This window comes from Bos taurus, chromosome 3 (genome assembly GCF_002263795.3).
Source record: "Bos taurus isolate L1 Dominette 01449 registration number 42190680 breed Hereford chromosome 3, ARS-UCD2.0, whole genome shotgun sequence".
NCBI classification, from domain to species: Eukaryota; Metazoa; Chordata; class Mammalia; order Artiodactyla; family Bovidae; genus Bos; species Bos taurus.
The window spans coordinates 96,734,350-96,757,050 of NC_037330.1; the positions used below are offsets into that span (position 1 = coordinate 96,734,350).

At 38.4% G+C, this 22,701-nt stretch overlaps 1 protein-coding gene across 6 annotated transcripts in view; it reads left to right on the forward strand.

Moving 5' to 3' along the window:
• Nucleotides 1-22,701, forward strand: part of BEND5 (BEN domain containing 5) — a 1,466,135-nt gene that overhangs the window by 467,095 nt on the left and 976,339 nt on the right. The gene's annotated exons all lie outside the window — the stretch shown is intronic.

Here is a 22,701-nt window from a genome sequence, read left to right on the forward strand (position 1 = left end):
GTTGGCAGTTCTATGTCCTTTGTCATGAATAAGACTGAGAGCCTGAGGGTAATACAGAGATAGCACATGAGTAGAGACAGAATCTGAAAGAGCTGAGAGAGTTCTGAGGGCATTGTTTGTGTCTCTGATTTAGTTCTTCAACTTGTTCTTCCTAACTTTAAGAGCCAGTGAATATTCTTATCTTGAAAACTGGGAGTGGGCTTCAGTTATGTGCAAAAGAGACAGGTCTGAATAATACGCATGTGTTAATCTTATAGATATTTTCTAAACTTAGATCTCTTATCTGAGGTTTTCTTCTGGACCTGACCTTAAGACATTATGCTAAATGATAAAGATTATTTAAAACCATGCTTTTAGAGCATATTTAAAGGAATTCTTAGCTGTGTCAATTGGAAACAGAGTAGGGATTATTTATGAATTTCGGACTTCTGGTGTAGTCATTTTTAGGGGCATAGAGATGCAGGAATATCTGATATTACATCAGTTGTGAATATAAGCCAGAATGTCAGGCAGCTTGCATTCCAGGACCAGCTCAACTCCAATTTGCTCTGGGATTTTTAGCAAGTGCTTTCCTTCCAGGGGTTTCAAAATAAAGTGATTGTACTTGATTTTCTCTTTCAGACCTAGTAGACTGAGTTTTTGAAACCTAGACATTTTCCTAGGCAAAAAGGGAGAAATATCAAAAGTATTACTTGACAGAGTGGGAATTGATACAATCTGAGTTTCAGACTTAAAATCTGATAAGATAAAATGACGTTTGAAGAATATTGTGTTAAAAGATTTTTTTTTTTACATATACATCTTTCGCTTCAGTCACGCACTCATGTCCGACTCTTTGGAACCCCATGGACTGCAACACGCCAGGCTTCCCTAGCCATCACCAACTCCCAGAACTTGCTCAAACTCATGTCCATCGAGTCGGTGATGCCATTCAGCCGTCTTATCCTCTGTCGTCCCCTTTTCCTCCTGCCCCCAATCCCTCCCAGTATCAGTGTCTTTTCCAATGAGTCAACTCTTCACATGAGGTGGCCAAAGTATTAGAGCTTCATCTTCAGCATCATTCCTTCCAAAGAACACCCAAGGCTGATCTCCTTTAGAATAGACTGGTTGGATCTCCTTGTAGTCCAAGGGACTCTCAAGAGTCTTCTCCAACACCACAGTTCAAAAGCATCAATTCTTTGGCGCTCAGCTTTCTTCACAGTCCGACTCTCACATCCATACATGACCACTGGAAAAACCATATCGGGAAAGGAATACTTCAAGGCTTTATATTGTCACCCTGCTTATTTAACTTATATGCAGAATACATCATGGGAAATGGGCTGGATGAAGCACAAGCTGGAATCAAGATTGCTGGGAGATATATCAATAACCTCAGATATGCAGATGACACCACCTTTATGGCAGAAAGTAAAGAGGAACTAAAAACCCTCTTGATGAAGGTGAAAGAGGAGAATGAAAAAACTGGCTTAAAACTCAACATTCAGAAAACTAAAATCATGGCATCTGGTCCCATCACTTCATGGCAAATAGATGGGGAAACAATGGAAACAGTCACAGACTTTATTGTTTTGGGCTCCAAAATCACTGCAGATGGTGACTACAGACATGAAATTAAAAGATCCTTGCTCCTTGGAAGAAAAGCTAGAACAAACCTAGACAGCATATTAAAAAGTAGAGACATTAATTTACCAACAAAGGTCCATCTACTCAAAACTGGTTTTTCTAGTAATCATGTATGGATATGAGAGTTGGATTATAAAGAACACTGAGCACTGAAGAATTGATGCTTTTAAACTGTGGTGTTGGAGAAGACTCTGAGCATCTCTTGAGCTGCAAGGAGTTCTATCCAGTCAATCCTAAGGAAATCAGTCTTGAATATTCATTGGAGAGGCTGATGCTGAAGCTGAAACTCCAATGTTTCGGCCACCTGATGCAAAGAACTGACTCATTGGAAAAGATCCTGATGCTAGGAAAGATTGAAGGCGGGATGAGAAGGGATGACAGAGGATGAGATGGTTGGATGGCATCACCAACATGATGGGCATGAATTTGAGCAAGCTCCAGGAGTTGGTGATGGACAGGGAAGCCTGGCATGGTGCATGCAGTCCATGAAGTCGCAAAGAGTCGGACACGACTGAGCAACTGAACTGATCTAGGTTTGTCATAGCTTTTCTTCCAAGGAGAAAGCATCTTTTAGTTTCATGGCTGCAGTTACCATCTGCAGTGATTTTGGAGACCAAGAAAATAAACTCTGTCCGTGTTTCCGTTGTTTCTCCATCTATTCGCCATGAAGTGATGGGACTGGATGCCATGATCTTCATTTTTTTTAATGTTGAGTTTCAAGCCAGTTTTTTCACTCTCCTCTTTCACCTTCATTAAGAGGCTCTTCATCAAGAGGTTCCTCTTTGGTTTCTGCCATAAGGGTGGTATCATCTGCATATCTGATGTTATTGATATTTCTCCCTGCAATATTGACTGTGGCCTGTGCTTCATCCATCCAGCATTTCACGTGATGTACTCTGCATATAAGTTGGGCTTCTTTAATAGCTCAGTTGGTTAAGAATCTGCCTGCAATGCAGGAGACCCCAGTTTGATTCCTGGGTCAGTAAGATCCGTTGGAGAAGGGATAGGCTACCCACTCTAGTATTCTTGGGCTTCCCTTGTGGATCTGCTGGTAAAGAATCTGCCTGCAATGCAGGAGACCCCAGTTTGATTCCTGGGTCAGTAAGATCCGTTGGAGAAGGGATAGGCTACCCACTCTAGTATTCTTGGGCTTCCCTTGTGGATCTGCTGGTAAAGAATCTGCCTGCAATGCGGGAGACCTGGGTTCAATCCTTGGGTTGGAAAGATCCCTTGGAGAAAAGAAAGGCTACCCACTCCAGTATTTTGGCCTGGGAGCAAGGTGACAGTATACAGCCTTGACATACCACTTTTCCAATTTGGAACCAGTCCATTGTTCAATGTCCAGTTCTAACTTTTGCTTCCTGACCTGCATACAAATTTCTCAGGCGGCCAGTAAGATGGCCTGGGATTCTCATCTCTTTATGAGTTTTCCACAGTTTGTTGTAATCCACACAGTGAAAGGCTTTAGTGTAGTCAATGAAGCAGAAATATATGTTTTTCTGGAACTCTCTTGCTTTTTCTATTATCCAACAGATGATGGCAATTTTATCTCTGGTTCTTCTGCCTTTTCTAAATCCACCTTGAACATGGGCAAGTTCTTGTTTCACATACTGTTGAAGCCTAGATTGGAGAATTTTGAGTATTTGCTAGTGTGTGAGGTGAGTGCAATTGTGTGATAGTTTGAACATTCTTTGGCATTGACTTTCTTTGGGATTGGAATGAAAACTGATCTTTTTCAGTCCTGTGCCCACTGCTGAGTTTTCCCAATTTTCTGGCATATTGAGTGCAGTACTTTCATAGCATCATCTTTTAGGATTTGAAATAGCTCAACTGGAATTCCATCAACTCCACTAGCTTTATTTGTAGTGATACTTCATAAGGCCCTCTTGACTTCACACTCCAGGAAGTCTGGCTCTAGGTGAGTGATGACACCATCATGGTTATCTGGGACATGAAGAAATTTTTCTTATACTTCTTCTGTGTATTCTTGCTACCTCTTCTTAATATCTTCTGTTTCTGTTAGGTCCATACCATTTCTGTCCTTTATTTTGCCCATCTTTGCACGAAATGTTCCCTTAGTATTTCTAATTTTCATGAAGAGATCTCTAATCCTTCCTGTTCTATTGTTTTCCTCTATTTCTTTGTGTTGATCTCTTAGGAAGGCTTTCTATATGTCTTTAATGTTGTATAAAATAAATTATACCATTAACCACATTCCAATGTACACAGTCTTGCTCATAAGAAGTATGACTTTGTAGACTTCAATATATTCTCAAATAAGTTAACTTTTCTTGTTATATATACATATATTAATACACATACATATACACATATACATGCATATATATACATACATGAATTTGTATATAGGCGTATATATGTATATGAGAGAGACATTTAGGCTATTTGATTTTGCTCCAAATAGAATTTCTGCATATTTCCATAAACCCCCAAGAATCACCTATTTGGATATGCCCCATGTTTCTGCACATGATGTCATTTTGCTTGAAATAGCGTTCCCACTTTCAGCCCACAACAACTCCATTATTGTATTATTCATATTACAATGTAATGTTTGTGTATAATCCTACTTTTTCCACTAAACTATGAAGTTTTTGAGAGTAAAAGTAGGTTTATTCTATCTCTCAGGCCCAGTTAGAAACCTGAGAAAGAACACCTGCTCAGTAAATATGTATTAGCTACCTTTAAACTTAATTCAGCCACTTCTGGGTCTTTTGTAGTTGAGTCTTGTTCTTGTGCTGCTCCACTGAAAAAGGCGTTATGTTAGGAAAAAAAAACTGTTATGTTAGACAGAAATCTATGATTAGAGGGCTTCAGGAGCCCAGAGTGGCGTATCAGATCCTGAGCAAGATCTTTTAACTACTGACTCAACAATCTTTCCAGGATTCTCTATAAGAAAAAGCTTCTTCGAAGTGTCTCATACAGGGATGGGAGTATCTTGCTCCAGGGATAATTTCATTCTTCCTATGAAGTAATGCCTTCTACAGTAGAAATGAAAGTATACAGCATGGCTGGGACACATAGTAGGCATTTTATCAATGAAAATGGATTTCTTCCTCTTACTTATTTGTGTAACTACCCCAGTCTGCTGTCAGATTATGAGTTCTGAATGATAGTGGAAAGTTCTTTTAATAGTTGTGCTTCCCACAGATTCAGATTCAAGCAAATTTAGTGAATACTTCTTATGTGTCAGTCACCATGTCAAGTATTTTCTTATACGTTATCCCATCCAATTCTCTTGACAAATATCTGAAGGACATTTTTCATTCTATTTATTGATGAGTAAACTTAAGCTTAGATATATCAAGTAACTGGTTCCAGATAACACAGCTACATAATGGTTGGTCCAGGATTCAAATTCAGATCAACTTGTCTTTAAAGTGATATTCTTCCCAAAGACATGCTGCCAGTACCTAACCAAATGCTGTGGGCATTTTGTGCTTTCATAATATTTGTGAAAGAATTAGAATTGATCTTTTGATTGAAGTGATAAATACTTGTTAATATGCTATGCAATTTTGTTTGACCATTAAAATTTATGTACACTGATATGGAGAGATTTATAGAATATAAAAATTAAAACCAGGTAATATATATGTATAATATGATTTTTTTAATACATACATATCTATGGGAACATATAGGAACAATCTGGAGGAACATATACTGAAGTTTTAGCAATTTTTAAGAAATGTAGGAATACCAGTGATTTTTATCTTCTCTATGCTATATACTTTTTCTCTTTTTCCACTCATTTTTTATACACTGGATATTATTAGTATAATAACAAATTTAAAGTTTAAAATAATTAATCCAAAGAAGTGAACCATTTACTCCATGGACCCTCATAAGGACATAAATTCGAAGGATTAATGGATAAGATATTTTTTAAAAATTGAATACTGAAAAATGTACACTGGGGATGTAGAAAATATTGAATTTGCATGTCATTTTCAATCACTTGACAAACGTGGCCATTTCTAAAGAAAGTGTTGACATGACACCAAACATGTATGACCAAATATACTTTTAGAAACAGCGTACCAATGTTTGTCTTTCACTGACACATTTGAAAGCATGTCAGAATCTAATTTTGATTAGAGAAAAGAGTGTGACACATCTAGATTATAAATGCAAATCCCAGTAGATATTTGATTTCATCTAATCAAAGATGTTATTTTTAATTGCCATGGAACAAGATGATCTTGTGCAAATGAGGCATTGAGTTAATAACAGAACTTTGTATTTACATAGAGATTTTCTATAAGCTTAACATACTTCATGAATTAAAGAAGTTCTATGTTGATGCAATTACTTTGGAAAACTCTTTGACAATGAATTCTAAAGCTGAATATGTGCATACCTTGTGACCCAGAAATTACGTTCCCAGAATATACTCAACAAAAATGTATTTTTATGTGGACCAAAAGATATGCTCATAGCTGCACTATTTATTATGGCCTCAAGCTGAAAAATACCCAATGTCCAGCAGCAACAGACTAAATATGTTGTTCTTCAGTTGCTAAGTTGTGTTTGAATCTTTGTGACACCATGAAGTGCAGCATACCAGGCTCTCCCTGTCTTTCACTATCTCCCAGAATTTGCTCAAACTCATGTCCATTGATGCAGTCCAACCATTTCAATCATTTCAACCTCTGTCTCTCCCTTCTCCTCCTGTCCTCAATCTTTCCCAGCATCAGGGTCTTTTCCAATGAGTTGGCTCTTTGCATCAGGTGACCAAAAATATTGGAGCTTCAGCTTCATCATTAGTCCTTCCAATGAATATTCAGGATTGATTTCCTTTAGGATTGACTGCTTTGATTTCCTTGCTGGTTCTAATTGTTGCTTCTTGTCCTGCATACAGGTTTTACAAGAGACAGGTTAGGTGGTCTGGTATTCCTATCTCTTTAAGAATTTTCCACAGTTTGTTGTGATCCACATAGTCAAAGACTTTGGCATAGACAATAAAGCACAAGTAGATGTATTTCTGGAATTCTCTTGCCTTTTTTGTAATCCAGTGGATGTTGACAATTTAATCTCTGGTTCATCTGCCTTTTCTAAATCCAGCTTGTACATTTGCAAGTTCTTGGTTCATGTATTGTTGAAGCCTAGCTTGAAGGATTTTGAGCATCAACTCGCTAGCATATGAAATGAATGCAATTGTGCAGTAGTTTGAACATTCTTTGGCATTGCCCTTGTTTGGGATTGGTATGAAAACTGACCTTTTCCAGTCCTGTGGCCACTGCTGAGTTTTCCAAATTTGCTGCTACACTGAGTGCAACACTTTATTCTCCCTGATATAGAAAGGAAAAATAAATCAGAGAGAGAAAGCTAGTAACAGGTAGATCAGATCAGTTCAGTTGCTCAGTCATGTCCAACTATTTGAAACCCCATGGGCTGCAGCACGCCAGGCTTCCCTGTCCATCACCAAATCCTGGAGCTTGCTCAAACTCACGTCCATTGAGTCAGTGGTACCTTTCAACCATCTCATCTTCTGTCATCTTCTTCTCTTCCTGCCTTCAATCTTTCCCAGCATCAGGGTCTTTTCCAATGAGTCTGTTCTTCACATCAGGTGGCCAAAGTATTGGAGCTTCATCTTTGGCATTAGTCCTTCCAATGAATATTCAGGACTGATTTCCTTTAGTATTGACTGGTTTGATCTCCTGTGGTCTAAGGGACTTACTGACAGGGAAGTCAATATAAGGCATTAATGCAAGAAATGCTAAGAACCTGAACTAAGGTAAGTTCCCCAAAACTCCATTTACATATGAACCTGCAGCTTATTGGGAGATATAGAGAGTATGTTTTTATTGGGCCATAGACAGTTTTAATAAAATATTAGACCTACATGTTCTTAAAATTATTTAGTTGAAAAGATTACATTACCCATTATTATCTATAGCACCCTCTACTTCATCCTGGGTTCTAGGAATCTAGGCCAGAACTAAGTCCATTCTTAAGATCATTTGCCTCTAATGGAACCACACCTATTAAGGTGTATCTTTATACTGGAAAAGTCTCGTCAGGGCTTTCAGGCTCAACAGGTCTGTGTGATTCTCTTGGATGTCAGGGACAAAAGAACTGCTCAATGGAAATAGGTATCTCCAAGACTGCAGAGCATATCAGAAAAACATAGAGTGTTGTGGAATAGGTGAAAAAAAGAATGATACCAAGTTTAAATCTAGATTGGTACAGATATGCAATAGGAATATCTTTTATTGTTTATAAGGCTGGATATACTCAAAAGGGAGTTTTACTACACTGCTACATTGCTGACCTGGATGGGAATTCAGATGTCATCTGCATGTTCTTGCATTTAGTATAAATCATAGTAGCTCTAACAGTGGCAAAATATGGCAATTCACAGTGCTCCTTATTAATGCACTAAATTCAAGAAAGTCATGGGTATTGGAGCTGAGGCCTATAACACTCTGAAGAATGTCATTAAAGACAAATGAGGGAATGAAACTACCAAAGGAAGGCATGAGGCAGTTTTCTACTAACCTATGTCAGGGGTTGGCTAACTAGGGCCTGTGGGCGAAATCCAGCCCACTACTTATTTTTGTAAATAAAGTTTTATTGGAATACAACAATACTGTTTGTTTACAAATTGTCTGTGGTTGATTTTGTACTACTATGGCATGGGTGAATAGTTGTGACAGAGACTAAAGTGAAAGTGTTAGTTACTCAGTCATGTCTGACTCTTTGCCACCCCATGGACTGTAGCCCGCCAACAGAGACAACAACTCACAAAGTTGAAATATTTATCATCAGGTTCTTTAAAGGAAAAGTTAGGCCACCTCTGTCTAAATGTAAAGAAACTCTATAACTGTTAGAGAATGCTATTGGAAAGGTGACTGTAAGAGATAAGGTTTTAATTGTAATGGACTCTGAGTTCTTGTAGTCTGGGATGTCTGATCTAGAATTCAACTCTCTAGGTAATTTATCAAATACATACATCAGCCCTGTGGCAGCTTATAAAGAACTGTGCAGCGGTATCTTATAAAAATCTCTTTGACCAGAATGACTTGGAAGTTTGGTTAAGACAAAACAAACAAACAAACAAAAAAACCTATGTTAGTATGTATATACCTAGGTGGAGGAAATGATCTCAACACAAAGCAGTTTCGTAAGGCTGTGGATGAGAAATGACACAACTCCTTCCTGCCTAAAGTAAACCAGATGAGTCTCTTCAGCTGACCCAATTCAATGAGAAGGACATGCTAGGTTTTCAGTATTCTGGGACAACTAAAAATTATTTTACTGCTTTGTTTGAAAATGGTATATCAGAAGTCAAACTTATTCACCTGGAATTTGGGGGGACTATCTAGCTTTGTAGTCATATGGCTAGCTCAAAATTGAATGTTTCCCCCTTTACTCAAACATAAATCTGTGAATTCATTTACTTATGCTGTGAGGTTCATAGGCAAGTTGCTCAAAGTTTTTATGTGGTGATAAAGTCAGTAACAAAATATAGTCCATTAGATAGTCTGCCACCACAGACTTTTTCCCCTTCTGTCCACATTGTCTCTTATGGTTTTTCATCCTCTGCTGGTACCTCCCCAGTCCCTCTAAGATTATGCTTCCTTTTCAAATTCCAAAAGCTCCCTCTGTTTTGCAGAACATTCAGCTCTTTCCAAGTCCTAGCCCTCATTCCTTCTCAGGTCCACCTGTAAGGTGCTCAGCAGAACCAAACATCCATGTATTCCTTAATGAGGTCCACCTCTGTCTGGAAGACTTGGAGTTGTAAACGGTATTACACTGCATATGTCAAGTGCTGACTACAGTCAGTGTTCAGTCAGTGCTTTTTCTTTCTTTTCCCTGCTGCTTGTTTTATTGTTCTTATATTCTCTTTCTTCTTATGTCAAAAAATAAATGCTTCATTACATCTGTCGACATTTGTATTCTCTTATTTTGGATTTAAGCTCATAAAAGATGTGAATCCTTCTGGCCTTGCACAACACAGCATGTATAAAACATGCAATGCGTTTTCTTCAGATTTGGCATCTGATATCAGAGAGAACTTAAGGCTGTTTCCTTCACTTTTGCAGAGCTATTCCTCCTTCAGTTAGGTAATAGCCTACTGTAGCTTGATATCCTCTTAGAATATAAAGCAGAGACTGGGAATCAGGTAACATAGTAGTTAAGGTACAAGATTGGAACACATAACTTAATGTTGACTTTGGGTTACTTAATCGCCTTGAACCTTGTTGTTTTTTTTATCCATAATTACTAATGCTTACCTCATAAAATTCTAGCAAAGATCAAGTGAGACAGTGAAAGCAAATTACTTTGTACTCGGACAGGCACAGAACAAGTACTTAATAAAATGGAGACTATTGTTCTTCTTATTAATGTTGCCACACCAAAATGATATTTGGCTTTTACAGTTACCTCAAAAAGTGAAAATAAATGGAGCAAGCAATAAATGCTAAGATGCAAAGTGAGAATGGGCTGAAGTAAAGCCCATATGCATCTAGGGTGGTATTCAGTAACTCTTTTCCACTTTGACTCTAGAAAATTTCTGCTTTATAGAAAAGCAAACATAAATAGTGTAATGGCCCTCATGTTCTCATAATCCAGGTTCAACAATGATCAGTTCATGGCCAATCATTTTTCATTTTTATCACTACCGACTTCCTCCTAACCCCTCTCCCACTGTCTTATTTTGAAACAAATCCCATATTGTTTAATTTATTCCATGAACAGATCAGTATATATTTCTGAAAGATATAGATGTTAAAAATAGCCCTCTAAGTACTATCTAAAGCTTGGTGCACTTGAAACGAGCAGTTCTGGGTAATCCATTTATTTCCCATATGATGTCAACACATGAGCTGAGGTGTAAGACTGTGCCCTTCAGGAATGGTAGCAAGACTGTTTGATTGAGGGGAATAAAAGAAATATAAAGGTTACATTGTGACTTCATGAATAAAATACATCCTGTCTATCAACATGAGTGTGGCACAGGCATGGTGTGATTATTTTTAAGAGGTATCAAGTTATAATAGGAACAGGTATGTGCCTTGGTCCAGAAAGATCTGGACTCCAAATATGAATTCTACCACTTGTGGCTTTAGCCAAATTATTTGCTCCTAATACTTCTATGTCTAACAATTTGCAGTTTATCAAATGCTTCTTTTGCAAATGGTAACTCATCTGTCCCTTATTCTCTTGGGGGAAGGAAACCAGCTCGCTGGGGTTAAAGAATTTGCCAAGGGTCATAGAGCCCTACTTTTTTCAAAGATAAGGAAAAGATGAGCTAGTAGTAGTGAAAGAAGCTGGATTCCAGCTCAATTCCATTTGACAGAAACCCTGCACCCTTTGCACTATACCAGGCTGCTCTGTGGATGCTGCTATCCTCTAGTCTCTGGTTTGGTGCAGAAGGGATGAGAAGGATTCTAGCTGGGTTGGGCTGCATGCTGCATGCCAAGTTGCTTTAGTTGTGTCCAACTGTTTGCAGCCCTATGGACCGTAGCCCATAGCTCCTCTGTCCGTGGGATTCTCCAGGCAAGAATACTGGAGTGGGTTGCCATGACCCTCTCAGTCTGGGCTAGGCAGTGGCAAATATGACATTGCAAGTGATGAATGCATGTGAGCAGGGATATATCCAAGTTTGTGGGACCTCATTCTTATTCAGTTTGATGGATTGCTTATGACAATATAACATTATTATTGTTGTTCAGTCACTAAATAGTGTCAGACTCTTTGCAACCCCATGGACTGCAGCTTGCCACGCTACCCTGTCCTTCACAATCTCTTGGAGTTTGCTCAAACTCATGCCCATTGAGTCAGTGATGCCATCCAACTATCACATCGTCTATTACCCCCTGCTACTCTGTCCTTGGTCTTTCCCAGCATCAGGATCTTTTCCAATGAGTCAGCTCTTCACATGAGATGGCCAAAGTATTGGAGCTTCAGTGTCAATTTTTCCAATGAATATTCAGGGTTGATTACCTTTAGGATTGACTGATTGATCTCCTTGCTGTCCAAGGGACTCTCAAAAATCTTCTCCTGCACCACAATTTTGCAATGCTCAACCTTCTTTATGGTCCAACAATCACATCTGTCCATGACTACAAAAACACTGTAACTTTGACTATATGGACCTTGTTAGCAAAAGTGATGTTTCTGTTTTCCAATATGTTGTCTAGCTTTGTCATAGCTTTTCTTCCAAGGAGCAAGCGCCTTTTAATTTTGAGACTATAGTCACCATCCGCAGTAACTTTGGAACCCAAGAAAATAAAATCTGTCACTGTTTCCACTTTTCCCCAATCTATTTGCCATGAAGTGATGGGACCAGATGCCATGGTCTTAGTTTTCTGAATGTTGAATTTGAAGCCAGCTTTTTCTCTCTTCTCTTTCACTCTCAAGAGGCTCTTTAGTCCTTCATTTTTTGCCATTAGAGTGGTATCATCTACATATCTGAAGGTGATCTTTCTCTCAGCAATCTTGATTACAGCTTATGCTTCATGCAGCTTGGCATTTCACATGATGTTCTCTGCATATACATTAAATAAGCAAGGTGACAATACACAGCCTTGTTGTACTTCTTTCCCGATTTTGAACCTGTCCATTGTTCCATGTCTAGTTCTAACTGTTTCTTCTTGACATTACAAATACAAATATAGATATGAAAGCTAGAATTGACTTAGAATAATAAAACATCACATAAATTTTAAAGCTGATAAATTATTAAATTATTTAAAAATGTTACAGATATTACAGAATATTTTTAAATGCCATAATGTTTTTATTACTTAGCTTTCTAACCTATTTCTGTAATAAATTTTCCCCTTATTTTTGGCTGTACACTCTGACACTCTCATTATATGCCTATGATTCTATAGTATCATTTTCTTAAAAAAGTGAATAGAAAGCTTATTTAGTCTTTCCTCTAAAATGGTTGTTCTATTTTGTTGCTGCTGTTGTTGTTGTTATTGATGGTTCTTTAAAAATGTAGTTTAATGTTGTGGTTTATTGTTGCTAATGAAATTTGGGAAATTTTCTATCAAGGGTTTTCATGTGTAAATCTTAATATTTTAGAAGTTTTCATGTGCAGTGATTAATCTTAAATTTGTTTTACTTGCTGACATTCTTTAACCACATTACCTGGGCCCCTTTCAGGGCCTTAAAACGGTCCTATACAATGAGGGAATTTCTACTTGACCCTACTTCCCCATTCTCAGACACATATACCATGCTTGAGTTTAATTAGCTAAGGATAAGGCAGACTCTGAAGATTAGTTGTTTACCTGTTGCCTCTTTTACTTCTCCTGAGATCAGATCTTCGTTTCTCACCAGGTCTGACACCTCCCTGGAAACCAAACTCTACTCCAACCCCAGGCATAGAGTGTTAATTCTGTTCCTTTCTAAAAATAGTGTTGACATCTCGTTAGATGCCAGTCCAGGTTCAATGCACTATACTGGATGCTTGGGGCTAATGCACTGGGACGACCCAGAGGGATGGTATGGGGAGGGAGGTGGGAGGAGGGTTCAGGATGGGGAGCACATGTATACCTGTGATGGATTCATTTTGATATTTGGCAAAACTAATACAATTATGTAAAGTTTAAAAATAAAATAAAATTTAAAAAAATAAAATAAAATAAAAATAGTGTTGAGAGCCCCACCCCTCCGCTTCAGTGACTAATTTAGGCCCTCAAAGCTTTCTGACCTGGCTATCTATAAACAGTAGTGTATATTGTAAACTTTCAGACTTTGAGACATTGGCTGCCTCAGCTATAGAAGACAGAGCCCTGCAGATGAGGATCTTCCACAAAGATATGTGGTTTTGCTAGAGCTGGGATTAATTCATTTCTTTCCCACTTTTTCTTTGTATAAATACAACATTTCAGGTGTTCAATTAAAATAAGTACCCTAAATTTCAAGCTTTAGTCAGTTGTGTGCAATAATGATTCACTGGGCTGCCTGAGGTATTTCTCACAATTACTTTTCCTTAGTCCCCCAGTGAAATTACTGGTAATTTTTGGTTTCCTTTTTATATATCAGGACAAAGCAGAGCACTCTGGATCTGCCTGAGGCATGAATAATGGAAATCTAGGATTTATCATTCTTTAAGTGAAGAATTTGGCCTTATTTAACTGTTTTACTTTTTCTCATAAAAATAGACACAAACTCAAATATGAAGTTTATATTTCATGAACTGCTAAATTGTTAGGAACAGGTTGGGTATATATCTTATGTAGATCTTGTTTCTCCCAGAATCTTTAAAAATGGCATTGTTTGGGTCATATCTACCTATAAGCAGAGTCCAAGCATTTCAGTCTGGGATTCAGGCCCTTTGGCAGGCCAAAGAACACTGTTGGGGCTGTATTTCATACTGGTACCCCCTAGGGTATAGAATAGATAAGAAAAAAGACAGAGAAAAGATCTTGAGATGCAGACTGGCCTTAGCCATTACCAATACTTTACATATTGAAAGTTATTTCTCATTGACATCAGGAATTTTGCCAATCTAATTATTTTATTTATTAATGAGCTAGAGAACTTGGCTATGAGTTTTAATATTGAATTATGTTTGAAATGAGTATATAAGTTACCCTGATAAGTTAGTGTGGGTATCTTTTCTACTAATTTGATTCCTAATGTGAAAGTTGTTGATCTTCACATAATTCATGGATATTCTGTTCCCTCATCTTCTCATGGTTAGCACATTGTCTTTCAAACAGTAATAATATAGGACCATTTGTGCTGTGACAGAAGTCAACGCAAGGATTATGGGAAGAATATGGATTCTTAACTTAGTCTTGTAGAATGTGGATAGAGGTGGGAATCAAGAATGGCTTCCTAGAGGATGTGCCACTTGAACTGACTTTTGAAGACTATTTAAGTCAGGTGAAGAAGAGGAGGGTGAGGTTTGAAGTAGGTGAGAGGACATGAGCAAAAACAGGAAGACATGAAATAGCAAGGTGTATGATTAGAGGACTTACAACTCAAAAGACTTATATCCAGATCTTACATTTTGATGAGAGGCACAAGACTTTTGATCATCTCTCGTTCTGAGGTTAGTAGCAGTTCTGGATCACATGGATACATCCTAATTCAATTGTTCTGATAAAATATTCATTGCCCAATTTTCAAAATCAAAGAAGTATTTTTTTGAAGCTAGTTGAAAGTCAAGCAGCCAGAATGACCTAGTTAAGAACTTTATTCAAAAAAAGAAAAAGAACTTAGAAATAAATTTCCCTGAAATCACATCTTCATTTATTTGTGAAGACACTGAAACCACACATTTTATCATGTATTTTAAGGATGTATAGAGAGGGACAATTTGGAGCCTTTTTCCCTTTGAATGAAATTGACAGCAACATTTTCTATTGTTACATCCAGGGATGTTTTTTCCTGTGGGCCCATGAACCACAGTTTATATAAAAATTGTTTGAATTGAAATCTAATCATCTCTTGTACCTCCATCCATACTGTTGGAGCTGGGGTAGCAATGTAAGGCTCTGGTGTGCCCTAGAGCTCTTAGATTTTATAAATGTCTCTGTGTTGCTTAAGTCTAAACTCTTATCTGCATAAGAATCTCTCTAAAGAGGAAATAGAGTTCTTGGCTCAACTAGGGGTTTTAAAACAGGAATTACTGCACTGAAAGACACATTTCTTGGACCATTTTTAAATATGAGAAAAATGAATAGTACATCTAAATATGGAATCCATATCGATAGAGCTGGAGGTGGGGTGGGCGTCAAAAAGTACTTATGGGAAAGGCAGGAGGGAAGCAAGTTAAATTAGGACCAATAGTGTTTATCTTGAAACTTGGCAGACAAATCTAGTATTTCGTGGTTGGAAGATAGCAGAAGGAGTCAAAAGATGGGAGAGTATCATAAATTTCCAGGCACGACCACAACAGTAAACCAATACAGGTAGAATTGATGTGTCAAAGTATATAAAGCATTTAACAGTATGCCTGGCCCTTAATAAGTGTTCAATAAAAGTGTTCAATAAACATTAGCAATTTATTATTATTAGTGTTCATTTTGCCTTATTGGACATTGTTAACTCAAAATACTCCTTCTTGCTCAATACATTTCTTCTTTTTCTTCTCTTGCAAATTTTCTTTATTCTTGATACCAAATATTGAAAACATTTTAATTTAGGCAGTACATTTTTCCAAGTTGGCTCTTCTGAGCCTCCCCATCCAAGCCCCTCCAAATAAGGTATTGTTCTTCTCTTATTCCATCACACATACCTTAGGCTTTCTCCCTTGAGCATTTTATTAAAACTTTGTAATTGACTGAAAGCTCCTTGAGGACAGCAATGGAATCTTTTTCATCCTTATATTCCCAGGGAGACTACAGTATCCTTGACAGAATAGGCATTTGAATGTTTGAATGAATGACCAAAAACTTAGTTTACTTAGCCTTTTCACATCTTTTATGCTCAGTTAAGTTCGGTCATATAGATGTTACTACAAATAAGAACATTAAGTCTTAGAAAGATTTAGGGTTTTTGCTTATGGGGTGAAGAGGTACAATCAGTATTCCAACCAGCCTGTCTGGCTATAGACTTACTATGCTTTTCATCAAAACACACATGTCCTTCGAATTTATGATGGTGAGAATTCATGATTCTGTGACCTAAATTCTGAGAGATCTGAGTTCTAACATTGCTTTTTCCCTCTTTTAGGACACTGATGATTAAATAATATCTTGTCTTCTTCACTACAGGCATGAGAACTCTTTGAAAGCATGAACAGCTATTTTCTTCACATCTTTATCCCTAGCACATAGGGCAGGATGTGGTACAGAGTAGGTTCTCATTATACAGCTGTTGGACTGATTGCATGAATGAGTGAAAAATATAATTATTCTTGATAATAATAGAAGCAACAATAATTGTATTCTATAAAAATAAATACAGTGAACTTTAGCATCCACTACTTTTTTTTTTTTTTTGTCCTAGCCCCACTATTTTAGATTTGACAAAATTAGCTTATTTTCCTTATTTTGGAGTGAGGCAAACTGAGTCTCAGTGAATCTCAGCAATGTGCCAAAACTCATTCCTTTGATTTAGAGCTGGGATGCCACCCCAGATATATCTGACTCCATATAGCATGCCTTTTCATCACTTTCGGTCTGTTTCAAAATCAGAGAGATTTTCATTTTTACAAAAGACTCCAAGAAGACCAAAACTGTAATAAATAGAAAGAATACTGGTATTACTGGTAGAATTTGGTCATTTGGACTACCAGGGGTGAGATTTCCTTTGGTATACTTTTTTGTCTGTACTTCTCAAGCTTCATTGTGTATACGAATCACTGGGGAATCTTGTTAAAATGCAGATTCTGATTTGGTCAGTCTGCCGTGAGAATCAGTCTCCATTTCTGATAAACTTTCATGTGATGCTGATGCTGCCGGTCCAAGAACCACACTTGAATAGCAAGGTTTTCATAGGAAGGCCTTGTATCACCCATGCATGGCCCCTATCTCCTTCTAAGCCTGGGCCCTGTGGGGTGGGCTTGTTATTCCCCATTCCACCTCTTGCTTCAATGATAGAATTTAAAGCTACGTTATTTTTCTGAGTAACCATTTTTGGTTCATAGAATTATCATCTAAACTTATAGTCACTTGGGCAGGGATTTGAATCCTGAGGGAAAGGGTTTACTCTATTTATTTTGTTCACTGGGAAAGATAGATCACACAAAGTGCTGCTGACCTACAACTAAAATGTAACACCTCCCAAAGGGACTGCTTGATATCTTGCTTATTAGATAGATGCCTTTGGAGAGCATTGGTGCATCCCAGAAGGGATCATCAGGGATCTGGAGAGCATCCTTTTTCATTCTGAGACCAAACAAAGCACTGGTAAATCATGAAAAGAGAACTAGGGTGGAAGTGCCTGCCCTACCTTAGCTGAGACACATTTAACAAGCACTCGAGGTTTCAGTATTTGCTGCTATAAAATGGGAAATATATTACCTACCTTACAGAATCGTTGTCAAAATTGCAGGAATACTGTATCCCCTTTATAAGACCATGAACTTCTTAAAGGTAGAACCTATGTTACAGTTGACTTTTGACAACCAGAGCTCTAAATACATTGTTTTTTGTATAGTAGACCACAAGTTCCTAATGGTGGAATAAAGAAACTGTTTCACTGGAAGGATACTATAAGTGTAAAACATTACTATACTACTATTTTTGTGTATTGTGTCAGTAGAACAAAGAAGAACATCCATTTATCCAATTACAAACCTATACTGTGTTTAGCCTGCTATTACTTCCAAATCCATCCTATCTTTACCACCCCCTTTCTAATCAAAGTCATCTCATCTCTCACCTGTTGTTGTTGTTCAGTCGCCAGTCATGTCTGACTCTTTGAGACTTCATGGTCTGCAGCACACCGGGCCTCTCTGTTGCTCACCATCTCCTGAAGTTTACCCAAGTTCATGTCCATTGCACTGGTGATGCCATCCAGCCATCTCGTCCTCTGACACCCTCTTCTCCTTCTGCCTTCAATCTTACCCAGTATCAGGGACTTTTCCAATGAGTCAGCTGTTCGCATCAGATGACTAAAATATCGGAACTTCAGCTTCAGTGTCAGTCCTTCCGAGTATTCAGGGTTGATTTCCCTTAAGAGTGACTGGTTTGATCTCCTTGTTGTCCAAGGGACTCTTAAGAGTCTTCTCCAGCACCACAGTTCAAATGCATCTCTCACCTGGGACGTGAGAGATTAGGATAGTCTCCTAATTTATCTTCCCTCATATACTGCTATCTATAATAAAGCCACAGTGATATTTAAATTTTTTTAAGTCTTATAGTGCCATTTCCTTGCTTAAAGGCTTCAGTCCTCTCCCATGATACTTTGAGCAAAGACAGAATTCCTTAACAAAAATCTGTAATACCATTAATGAACTAGCCCTTGCCTGTGTCGAAATTTAGCATATACCTCTCCCCTCCATGATCTTAGCACACCACTCAGTAGTACTCATTCAGTCCCTTGATTGAAGCATTTGCCTCTTAGGCACAGGAAAGAACGCAGACTGTTCTCTGTGGTTTAAGTACACAACTCATTCCTTACTTTACAGCCAGAAAGAAAAACACCAATACAGTATACTAACGCATATATTGGAGAAGGCAATGGCAACCCACTCCAGTACTCTTGCCTGGAAAATCCCATGGACGGAAGGGCCTGGTGGGCTGCAGTCCATGGGGTTGCTAGGAGTCGGACACGACTGAGTGACTTCCCTTTCACTTTTCACTTTCATGCATTGGAGAAGGAAATGGCAACCCACTCCAGTGTTCTTGCCTGGAGAATCCCAGGGATGGGGGAGCCTAGTGGGCTGCCCTCTATGGGGTCGCACAGGGTCGGACACGACTGAAGCGACTTAGCAGCAATGCATATATATGGACTTTAGAAAGATGGTAACAATAACCCTGTATATGAGACAGCAAAAGAGACACTGATGTATAGAACAGTCCTTTGGACTCTGTGGGAGAGGGAGAGGGTGGGATGATTTGGGAGAATGGCATTGAAACATGTATAATATCATATATGAAATAAGTCACCAGTCCAGGTTTGATGCACGATGCTGGATGCTTGGGGCTGGTGCACTGGGACGACCCAGAGGGATGGTATGGGGAGGGAGGAGGGAGGAGGATTCAGGATGGGGAACACGTGTATACCTGTGGCAGATTCATGTTGATATATGGCAAAATCAATACAATATTGTAAAGTTAAAAAAAATATATATATAAAGAAAAAAAAAAGGGCTTTGTATTTTAGCTCAATCATCAACCATCTCCAAGGAAATTACCCACAGCCCCACTTACTGAGCCTGAGTTTTTGTTGTGTTGTTTTTATATGCTCCCATACTGTCTGATACATTAAAAGCACATATCGCATAACCATATATTTTTAAATTATTCACACACTATTCTTTCACATATAATATGAGCTCCTTTATCTTGTTCATTACTATAATCACAGCCTTTGGCACAGTGCTTTGCACATAAAAATTTTATCAAATATTTGCAGAACTGATAATATATTTGATTAATTGATTTATATTATTGCATTATTATTAATCCTTTTGATGTTTTCCTTATGTGCTATGCTTAGTCACTCAGTCATGTTGGACTCTTTGTGACCCCATGGACTGTAACTTGCCAGGCACCTCTGTCCATGGGGATTTTCCAGGCAGAAATACTGAAGTGGGTTGCCATGCCCTCCTCCAGGGGATCTTCCCAACCCAGAGATCAAACCCAGGCCTCCCACATTGCAGGCAGATTCTCTACCATCTGAGTCACCAGGGAAGCCCATGAATGTTGGAGTGGGTAGACTATCCCTTCTCCAGGGGATCTTTCCAGCCCAGGAATTGAACTGGAGTCTCCTGCATTGCAAGTGGCTTCTCTACCAGCTGTGCTCCAGGGGAGCCCTATCTTCCTTATAACCAAGTGTGTATATATAAAACATTTTGGTTGGTGTTTTTCATTTTCTCGCTTAAATATCTCCTAAGTCCAACTTGTAAAGTAGGACTGATTTCTGGTGCCAGGTTGGCCTTCCTTTGTAGTTAAAGGAAGCAGATTAGTTGCTGGGACTCACATGAAAGATTTCTCTGGGTGGTCAAGGACTAAAATCCAAGTTTCTTGAAACCTCCAATAAATACAGGGACTTGCAAGCATCCTTAAAGGTCTTGGTGACATGTCTTATTAAAAACCTAAAGATGCGCATCATCAGTAATGACAGCTCAGGAAACACTCAGAAAATATTCTTTAATATCTGCTTTCTTTCAATCCCTAAACTGAGTATCAGGATTTGAAGAATCTATTAATAGAAGATGTACAAAGGTATACCTCTAATGCAGTGGGGGTGGAGTCACAAAGTCATTTATTTTGCCTTTTTCTATTCTTTGTCCCCTGTTAACTCTAGGAGTTTCTCAGAACACATTTTTTTTTAATTTATTTATTTTAATTAGAGGCTAATTACTTTACAATATTGTATTGGTTTTGCCATATATCAACATGAATCTGTCACGGGTGTACACGTGTTCCCAATCCTGAACCCCCCCTCCCACGAACTTATTAGAGAGTGAGTGGAAGTTGGTGACGGGGAGTTGGATCCAGGAAGATAGGTAAAGGACATACCAGATAGAAGAAACAGAAGAGTTAAGCCCAAGCATTAAAAAAAAAAAAAAAAAAAAACACTCTCTCTCCTGAGGGAAATAACTGTAGTTTAGTGGATTTAAGCATAGTATTTTGGTGGTAGCCAGAGGTGAGGCTAGAGTGTTAAGTAGAATTAAGGTCATGAAAGGTCTTGAATACAATATTAAGAGTCTAGACTTTTTCTTTTTTTGGTAGATGATGCTGATGGGTTATTTTAACCATAAAAGGAACATTGTCTTGCTGGCACTTTTTTGTTTGACTTGTTTATTGTTAGTCTAGGAGGTAACATTGTAACATTATGAGTACTGGGAAAGATTGAGGGCAGGAGAAGAGGGCAACAGAGGATGAGTTGATTGGATGGCATCACCGACTCAATGGACATGAGTTCAAGCAAACTCCAGGAGATAGCAAAGGACAGGGAAATTTGGCATGCTGCAGTCCGTGGGATCCCAAAGAGTCAGACATGACTGAGCGACTGAACAAAAACAAAGCATTATGGATGTACAACATAGTAGCAAAAAGATGTTCTCAAGAGAAGGCCATAAGAATGCTCCCAGAGGAGCTCTATGCTGATACATGGGAAGGAGGCAGTCAGAAACCAGTAAGTAAGAGCTTGGTACTAGCAATGAAAGTTTTCTGCAGTCCGGAGAGTCAAACTAGGTGAACAACCAGCAGGGACGCCAAGTATCATGTACAGTACAGAGGGTTTGATGGCTTCAGTCAACACTTATTTTTATTCAGCCAGCAGTGTTAAGGCTCTAACTCTGTTAGAGGGAAAACGGGAAGAGCAAGGCAAAACCATCCTCACTGTGATAAAGGAGAACTTTAGGTGAATTCTTGGAATAAAAATCCCTAATTGGGTTTAGAAAACCATATACAGGCATTAGGTAATTCTTACTAGGGAAGAACTATGATTTTACATTGCAATTTAGGAACTTTGTAGTTGGAGCACCTAATCAATATCAACAGTACAGGCACCAGAATGTCAGAGTCTTCTGGAATGTTAATTAACTTTTATGAACCTCAGTGACTCCATCTATTACATGGGGATAGTAATATCTATTTCACAGAGTTTGTGTGGAAGCATCAAATATGATAATGTGAAAGCTCCTGCCACAGTGAGAAGACACGATAGGTAATCATTATATGTTGGTTTCCTTTTTGTGCTTCAATTCAGTTGTCAACCAGCTGGGGTTAGCCCAGTTCCTTGTATGAAGGACTTTGGCGTGGATAAGGAAGGGGAAGGAGAAGGCAGAATTTTAGAAATTAAACACTGGAGCTATGCAAAGGGTATGAAGCTAGAATCTTGCTAGACTAGACAGGGAAGAAGCTAATACAAGGGAAGTCTTGGAATAGCCTTATTGTATTGCATTTAAAGGGGCTTCCCTGGTGGCTCAGTGGTAAAGAATCTGCCTGCAATGCAGAAGACACAGGAGAGGCAGGTATGATCCCTTGGTCTGGAAGATACTCTGGAGGAGGGCATGGCAACCCACACCAGGATTCTTGCCTATAGAATCCCAAAGACAGAGGAGCCTGATGAGCTACAGTCCAGGGGGTCACAAAGGGTCAAACACGACTAAAGTGACTAAGTAGGCATACACAGTATTTAATACGTATGCACAGATCTAAGCAGAATAAATGAGCAGAAAAGTTTACTTTCTATTGTGGAACATGTCATCCAGAGGACACATTTAGGAAGTTAAAGTGAAATGCATAATTCTAACTTTAGAATCTAAACCATCCATAAGAGTTCCTCTTTTGCATCAATTTAAACTACAGACTACATGAATTACTTTCTCTGGCAAGATGGATTTTATACTTAATTTCATGTCAAAAGGAAAAGGAGAAGGAAATGGCAACTCAATCCAATATTCTTGCTTGGAAAATCCCATGGACAGAGGAACCTGGTAGACTACAGTCCGTG